We start from the raw sequence: 9,672 nt of genomic DNA, 5'->3' as shown, positions 1-9,672 counted from the left end.
AACGTTTTGAGAAAAGATTCTTGGAAGGCTTTGGAGCGGTACTCAGCAGTTAAGAATGTAGAAAGTGTGTGTTAATGTTCGTAGTGCCTTATACATTAATCTTATTTGCATTTGGATCCACATATTCTCTGTGTGCACGAGAGTGAACTTGGTAAGACTCAGGTGACACACCATGCTTTTCTGGGTGACCCAAGAAGATAATTATACGACTCGCGTGTCATTGCTTGTCCTTTGTAATAGTGAGTTTTTGTCCCGTTTTTCTCAGAAACAAATCTCATAGCTCTCAGCTCTGATTTGCTAATCTTCCTCTGTATTTTTCTTGCAGTGCAATACAGCACGTGATCTTTAAGCATCTCTTACAGCGGACACCTTCAGCACATTTCACCGAATTTCTTCCACTGACTTACTACAGTGCGTCATAATTTTGTAAGCAGTTTTATCAATGCAGCAATGAATGACATCGTCTCCAGGTTGTGGTTATGAGGCACAACTACCACACATCACCCAAGCGATTGTGCTGCAGTATATATCACAGCACATTATCTCCAATAATTTCGTGTAATAAATCATTAAGTGCTATATCTCCCGTAATGTCTTTGGCAATACAACGTAAAGTTTAAGGGCGTTTTGCAAAATTACAGATGTGGTTGGTGAAAAGAACATTTTGAATGGCAAAACCATATGATTTGTAAGTAATTTCTGCATATTAAAGTTTGAATGGTGAATAGTAATCTCGCTATACATACATTCACTTCACAATTTGATTATGAAGGAGGATGCTGTTTTAATGGTCGAGAAAACTGCACCGAAAACTGATTACAAGTCAACGTTTTTTTCTGAGAGTAAACAAAGAGGGAACTGCACAATAACATCAGTAGATATAACACAATGTTGCGTTTTTTCACGTCTATCATTGCTGTTCAAATGTAGCTGATATTGTATATAATTTGTATTTGTTTCCTCCATTTTTTTCTGTTCTGAGAATACCTCGAACGTAACAGAGAAACGCTTACGTCATTAATTGTTTTAAATTTTATTTGAATGACCACCTTTGCACGACGTCTACCGTTTTTTTTCCACTTAAACATCTGTTGCTAGTTGTTGATTTATTCTTTTTCTGCTTGTTTGCTTGGTCGCTGTGTTCTGGACATACGTCACCCCACACAAACACACACTCACACACACACACACACACACACACACACACACACACACACACACACACACACGCACACACACACACTCTCTCTCTCTCTCTTACCACACACACACACACACACACACACACACACACACACACACACACACACACACACACCACTCGTTACAAATGAACCCACTCCAAAAACACAGCCTACAGCACGAGTTCACCCAGCAACTTTATCCCAGTAAGTCCTGCCAAAATTCGCCCCCGTTTCCTGCAAGACGTCTACCTGCTGGCAAGGATGCGTGTCCGCTCTAACGTAAGTCTTGGCGCGTCATCTGATGACATGTACGTCAACGCATGTTTTTCTTCGCTTTGCGAGAGTGATCTTTCCCCTGGGCGGAGTTGCGTACGTTACACACAGGGTTGTAGACACGTCATTTCCTGTAATGCTGAGAGTAGGAGGAAGTTAGTGAAGGGCTAGCTGGGAAGGACGGGTGATTTCAGGTGCACAAAACAGTTGATTATTTTGTTCTTTCTTTTCGTTCTTCCTTGTTTTTGTTGTTGGTGTTATTGGAGGTTTGTCTTAAGCATAAATAACGATTTATTTTCGTTCTCATTTCAGTTCAACTGAAAACCATAGACAAAATGGTGTTTTCCAAACGTTAATGAATATAATCAACAAAAGGAGATGCACGAGAATACGACTCGAGGATTTAGTCTGAATTTGACTTGACCTGGAAAAGCGTTGTACATCCGAAGCCCATACTGGTTAATACATGCACGAACACAAGAAACGTGACAAATTGTCAATTTAACAAAAAAAATTATGTTTATTACTATTGCATTTCATCCAAATGTTAAAGTGATGAAGTTTTAGAACCTTCTTTTTTACAGTGATATAGACCTGATTGTAAATAGTTTTAAACATAGAAGTTACCATGTGAACTGAACAATGAAACAAATCTACATCGGTCTTGAAGAGCGTTAAAATGCTGAAGAGACGATCAACAAACATAACCAACCAACGAACCAACTTAGAACTATGTGGTGCATCTAGCATTTTCCACTATTTTTGTCGTGACAATCCACCTTCGGCACCGGCACGGTTGGCCTAGTGGTAAGGCGTCCGCCCCGTGATCGGGAGGTCGTGGGTTCGAACCCCGGCCGGGTCATACCTAAGACTTTAAAATTGGTAATCTAGTGGCTGCTCCGCCTGGCGTCTGGCATTATGGGGTTAGTGCTAGGACTGGTTGGTCCGGTGTCAGAATAATGTGACTGGGGGAGACATGAAGCCTGTGCTGCGACTTCTGTCTTGTGTGTGGCGCACGTTATATGTCAAAGCAGCACCGCCCTGATATGGCCCTTCGTGGTCGGCTGGGCGTTAAAAAAAAATAAAAAATTCCACCTTGGGCACTTTAAACATTTTTATGTCAGATGTTCAAGCGAGGAACTGCAAAATCTCATCTCTTGTTTTCTCTACACCACTGACACCATTTACAGACGCCAGTGTTCTGCAAATTATAACGACATAAAAGCAAGGAAAATAAAGAAAACCGTAATTATATACCAGCAGCAGCAGCACAACAGCAGCAGCAACAGCAGCACCATCAGAAACAACAACAAAAACAGTAACAACAACAACAACACCACCACCACCACCAACAACAACACATACAATGGCACAAACATTATAAGGGGAAGGTAAAACAATAGCATTAAATCTGTTTACAAGTAACCCTAACCCTAACTTAAAACGTGTATCTAAGTTGGAACATACTGTTTTTCTCTATTTCGTTGTTCTCTGCATATTTCAAAGTTCTGCTTGCAATCAATCCAGTACAGTGCATTTCCAAGTACAAACTAACATACCAAACACCAGGAAATAAATAACAGACACTTGATGTTCTTCCAAGCCACACTTGTTGGTTTGAACGTCTCATGGCGCCCTCTACTGTCAGCCCACAGCTAGCGCCACCTGGGGACAGTCAAACGACAAGGGGTGTGAAGCCTTGAGTTGTCTTCTCCTCAAAAGGGAGATAATCCTGCTAATACTTCCTCATCCGCTCCCTGTAACTTCCTGTTGGCAGAAGGATTGTTAGAATTAGGCACTGACGCTGTCCGCATTCTTTCGTCCAATCAAGCTGTTAATTCCTGCTTGTCTCAATTACTCTGAAAAGTGGGGGACGGGACGGGTTTGTCTCCGTCTGTGTTTAATCCGTGTTTGTCTTAAATCGAGACTTCCGATGAGAACTGTGCAACGGGAAACCTGATCAACGTTATTCCATCTCTCTTCCAACTTTATTTGCACGTGCGTCACTGTACCGAAAGACAACTGTGCTATTGCAATGTCCGAAGCACGAGGAACAACAACAACAACAACAACAACAACAACAACAACAACAACAACAACAACAACAACAACAACAACAACAACAACAATTGTTGTAGATGCTTTCCATACTAAATTGTCTACAATTGGCAATAATGGGGAATCGAAAAGACCTATAAAGTATACATCCGTTAACCACAAGAAGATTCCATGTTCCCAAGAATAGATGACAAGTGTGTATTGGAGCACTTTGCACGTTCTTGTGTTGTGCTTTAGAAGTTAATGTATGTTTTTTGAAACTTGCAAATTTAAACCTCTAATAGCTCTTTTGGAGAGAGAGAGAGAGAGAGAGAGGGAGAGAGAGATGCAGAGTCAACTTGTAATAACACACACAGACACACACAGACAGACAGACACACACACACACACACACACACACACACACACACACACACACACACACACACACACACACACACACACATCTGGTAATATTTGCATTTCAGCGCCAAAACACGGATATTTTCGGACTGTCGAATTGCTTCTTTTCTCCAAAATAGTAATATCAAAGTGCGTAATAAATTAGATAATCATGCAATTTTCGCTGCTGACAGTTCAATGTGCCCTTTTTGCATGCAGAGCCAAGAAGAGACTCTTTATGAGATACTAGAGGAATACCCGGCTTCGCCGGGGTGAATCGCGAGACAGAGACAGACAGCGTGGCGGTTCATCACAATCACCTCTGCAAGCGAAGTCCTGTCACACGGGATTGAGAATTTTAGAGCTTATTTCTTAGCCCTATATTTTCTGTTGTGGCTTCTCAAATGCCAGAACATACAGACAGACAAAAGCCGCTAGACCCCATCACAAACAGAACTCTACAATCAACAGGTTTTTTCCCACACACACACACAAACACACACACAGAGAAGCCGTATATATATAATATGTATATCTATATCTATAAATATATAGAGATAGGTGAGTGTATTTTTTGCGTGGCTATAAATTGATTCGACCTTTTCACTTTGACAGTACGAACAACTTACGGGTGCAAGGGAAGCGTTCTGGACAGCGCAGTGACATTCTAAAAATAGTACCTCAGAAACGGGAATTTGGGGTGAACGGTGCGACAGAGACAGACAGCGTGGCGGTTCACCACAATCACCTTTGAAAGGCGAAGTCCTGTCAAACGGGATTGAGAATTTTAGAGCTTATTTCTTAGCCCTATATTATCTGCTGTGGCTTCTCACATGCCAGAACATACAGACAGACAAAAGCCGCTAGACCCCATCACAAACAGAACTCTATAATACATAGGTTTTTGCCTACACACACACACAAACACACACACACACAGAGAAGCCGTATATATATATGCATATCTGTATCTATAAATATATAGAGATAGGTGAGAGTGTATTTTTCGCGTGGCTATAAATTGATTCGACCTTTTCACTTTGACAGTAAGAACAACTTACGGGTGCAAGGGAAGCGTTGTGGACAGCGCAGTGGACAGCGCAGTGACATTCTAAAAATAGTAATAGTAACTTAGAACTGAACGGGAAAGCCACACGAAGGAAGAGAGATAAACGCCAAACACTGGAGAAGATAAGGAAGAGTTACTTATAATGGTGAAATGAACGCAAAAACGAAAATGAGTTCAGCGCTGCGCGCTGAGAGCCCGTGTTGAAATATCTCATCGATGATATTGTGTCCGGGGTGTAGCTGAATACGGTGTCCAAATTTGAAAAAGATCCACCGAGAACTTTGGCGTTGTGATGTGGTGTAGCGGCTATGGTGTGTCGGTATGGGGGCCCGGGTAAGCTGAGGTGGAACCAGTAGCTGAGGTGGAACCAAAATCGGTTCCGCGCTGCGCGCTGAGAGCACTTGTTGAAATATCTCATCGATGAGGTTGTGTCCGGGGTCTCTCTGAATAAGCCCACCAAATTTGAAGCAGATCCATCGAGAACCTTGGCCGCGCATCGCGCACAGACACACAGACAGACAGACAGACAGACACTAGTCGTATATATATATAGATGTGTTCTTTCGCGGAAAATCACGATCAGCGCTCTTAGCCTGTGCATCTCTCTCTTGCTCTGAAAGCGATTCTTTCACAAACTCAGTTTAGAAACTGCTTCTGTGCGTACATAAATTTAACTAATATTCTCTCTCTCTCTCTCTCTCTCTCTCTCTCTCTCTCTCTCTCTCTCTCTCTCTCTCTCTCTCTCTCTCTCTCTCTCTCTCTCTCTCTCTCTCTCCCTCCCTGGAATCTATCCACAGAACTGGTGCGATTCAGTTATAGTACCGTTATTTAAGAAAGGAGATAGAAATGATACTAACAACTATAGGGGAATTTCATTGTGTGATATATGTAGTAAATTGTATGGTACTGTTGTTAATAATAGACTTAAAGAGTGGACTGAATTACATAATATTACAGGTGAATGTCAGGCTGGTTTCAAACAAAATTATTCCACTGTTGACCACATCTTCACTCTGCTTGCTGCTGTACAGAAACAATTTTCTAATAATCGCAAACTTTATGTAGCTTTCATTGATTTTGAGAAATGTTTTGACAGTATCTCACGCAGACTGCTCTGGCCAATTTTGATTAAAAATGGTATAAAGGGAAAGTTGTATAGATGTATTAAAAGTATGTATGCAGTGGTCAAGGCTAAAATACGATGTGGTGCTCAACTAACAGATTTCATTAATTGCACAAAAGGTGTGAAGCAAGGAGACGTGTGCAGTCCAATTCTATTCGCTCTATTTATAAATGAGCTGGCATTGGAAATCATTGATAATGGTAGGCATGGTATTACTTTAAACCCTGACATTGTTGAATTGTTCATTCTACTGTTTGCCGATGATATTACTTTGCTGTCTGAAACTGTTGTTGGTCTGCAGTCACAACTACATAGTCTATATTCTGCTTCACAGCGCCTTGAGCTTAAAGTAAACATGGGGAAAAGTAACATCGTGGTTTTTCGTAAAGGTGGATATCTAGCTGCTCGTGAAGTTTGGTATTTTGGTGGGCAAAGAATGGAGGTAGTAAATGCATACAAGTATTTAGGTATTTATTTTTCTACCAAATTAAGCTTTAATTTTGCTTGTCAAGATCTAGTTGCCAGAGCAAAACGTGCAGTACTGTGTATTATGAGTAATTTGTATAAATTCGATAGATTGTCTTTGGATGTTTTTATCAAGCTTTTTGACTCACAAGTTCAACCTATTGTTCAGTATGGTGCTGAGGTATGGGGTCTGATGCAGGCAGCAACAGTAGAAAAGGTGCATTTGTTTGCTTTAAAACGTTTTCTAGGTGTTGACAGGCGTACTCCTAATGATCTTGTATATGGTGAATTTGGACGTTATCCCATTTACTTAAATTCATATGTACGTTGCATAAGATACTGGCTGAAACTGACAAGAATGGATGACAGTAGATTACCTCGTAAAGCATATAAGATGTTGTTTACTCTAGATAGCAGAGGTAAATCTACTTGGGCATCACAGGTACGGCTGTGCCTGTGTCGATATGGTTTTCAGTATGTATGGATTAACCAAGGTGTAGCCTGTATTAATTCGTTTTTGGCATGTTTTAAGCAACGCATTATTGACTGCCGGTGGCAAGAGTGGGATAACCATATTCAGACTAGCGACCGGTTTGCATTGTACCGTACCTTTAAGACAACAAATCTTGTAGAAACATACTTGTCAATTCCAGTAAACAGACACATTTTAAATGTTTTGGTTAAATTTAGATTGGGTATTTCCAGACTTGCTTTACATACAGAAAGGTATAAAGCTGTAAGTGAAAATAATTTGGTCTGTCGTTTGTGTCAATCTAGTACTGAAGATGAATTGCATTTTGTTTTATGCTGCCCTGCACTGGAAAATCTAAGACGTCAATTTATTCCAGCAAAATTTTGTAGATGTCCTTCGAACTTCAAACTTGTACTGTTGTTGTCTGTGAAAAATGAAACTATACTTTGCAATGTAGCTAAGTTCTTGTATTTTTCATTTAAATGTTTAGAAAATGCTGTTTAAGCATAAGTATTTTGTGATTATACATTGTCTTTTCTTCTGTTCACTTGAAACGACGCGTGTGTGGATTGCTGCTGCACACACGCTTTACTTTTGTGTAACCAGCCCCCTTCCGAAAGGGGCTAAGGCCTTAAAGGAATAAAATCTTGTTCTTGTTCTTGTTCTTGTTCTTGTTCTCTCCCTCCCTGCATGCTTGTGTGTGTGTGTGTGTGTGTGTGTGTGTGTGTGTGTGTGTGTGTGTGTGTGTGTTTTTGTGTGTGTGTGTGTGTGTGTGTGTTGGTTGGTTGGGGGGATGTCTGTGAGTAAATGCAAAATAATGTGAAACTCGAACATTTACGAGGCCTTCCATCAAAATCAAAATCTGAACTGAGTAACACATTATTTCAGCATCTCACGCCATGATATGTGCCACTCTCCTAGCAGACAAAAACACAACTTTATAATCTGCTTGAAGAAAATCTTTGCGCCTTCTAGCTTCAAAGTTTGCTTTTAAGACAACTCTCGCGCTTTGTTTTTGGTGCGGGAGAGACGTCAAGCGACGCAGAGTTGAGAAGCAACATAACCGATGATACGTGTCAGTGCACGTGACACACGCTACAGATTGACAACATTATGTCCGGCTAAAAACGTCTTGACAATCATTCCACTGTCCATATCATCGTGTTGCGATTTTACCCATCATTATGCTTGGGGCTTGCAAAGCGTGCTGAGAAGAAAAAGAATGGGACCGAACTTTACGCGCTAAACTTGAACTTGACCAAAGAGCACAAAAAAAGAGATGTGGCATATTTTTCCAAAATCTTTTGCAGGACAGCATGTTTGGGCATCGGGCACGGACTATCTCTGTCTCTGTCTCTCTCACACTCTCTGTTTTTCTCACACTCTCTTTTTTCTCTTTCTCTCTCTCTCTCTTTTTCTCACTCTCTCTCTCTCTTGCTCTCTCTTTCTCATTCTCTCTTGTTCTCTCTCTCACTCTCTCTCTCTCTCTCTCTCTCTCTCTCTCTCTCTCTCTCTCTCTCTCTCTCTCTCGTAAATTGGTTTATTCCGATATCTTAAACCATCCTAATGTAATCAATACATAAACGTTATTATAGCTTCACATGTATATTAGCATGCGTGTTTGCAATTTATGCATGGAAAAAGATACGGGATACGATTCTCTTTTTATGATTGTTGTTTTTCTACACTTGACTTGCTATTTGTTTGCTTGCTGTTGTTGTTTTTATTCAGGACCTCATGTTCTTATTGAACGTAACTTTGCACTCATTATTATTATTGTCATTATTGTTATTATTATTAGTGTTATCATTATCATTATTATTATTTTATTGTTGTTAATCTTATTATCATGAAATCATCATCATTGCCTTCATTGCTATTATCATTGTTACTTTTGCTATCTTTATACTTCATAGTTTTTATTTAGTTAATCTATAACTTTTGATTTGCTTTTGAATGTTACTTATTACCATATGTATGTTTCGTCAAATTCGTAGTGTCCATATACTCTTTTCATGTGTTGTTTTTACATCTAAATACATGTAGTGGTTGGTTTGTAAGTCCCTTTATTCGAAAAGGGTTTGTGTACATTATACCAATAAAGAGGAGAGGGGCATGTTTAATACAAAATTTGAATACCATTTAAGACAAATATCATTTACTTTGACTTCATTATATAAGACAAATATCTGCTTTTAAAACTATCAGTGCTGGTAGTTTGGCTCAGGAATGTTGGAAGAGAGAGAGAGAGAGAGAGAGAGAGAGAGAGAGAGAGAGAGAGAGAGAGCCAGCCAGCCAGCCAGCCAGACAGACAGAGAGAGAGCCAGATAGAGAGAGAGAGAGGGAGAGGAGAGAGAGAGAGAGAGAGAGAGAAGGAGGGAGAGAGAGCTAGAGAGAGCGAGAGAGAGTGAGAGAGAGCGAGAGAGAGAGAGAGCGAGAGAGAGAGAGAGAGAGAGAGAGAGTGAGAGAGAGAGTGAGAAAGAGAAAGATAGAGAGAGAGAGAGAGAAAGAGAGAGAGAGAGAAAGAGAAAGGGGAGAGACAGAGAGAGACACAGAGAGACAGAGAGAAACAGAGACAGATAGAGTGAGAGAGATGGATGTGAACCTTCAAATGCAGTCGCTTATCGAATTTGGAAACAGCAGCTGC

Source organism: Littorina saxatilis, linkage group LG1 (assembly GCF_037325665.1).
Source record: "Littorina saxatilis isolate snail1 linkage group LG1, US_GU_Lsax_2.0, whole genome shotgun sequence".
Taxonomy (NCBI): Eukaryota; Metazoa; Mollusca; class Gastropoda; order Littorinimorpha; family Littorinidae; genus Littorina; species Littorina saxatilis.
This window is presented reverse-complemented; position numbering follows the sequence as displayed.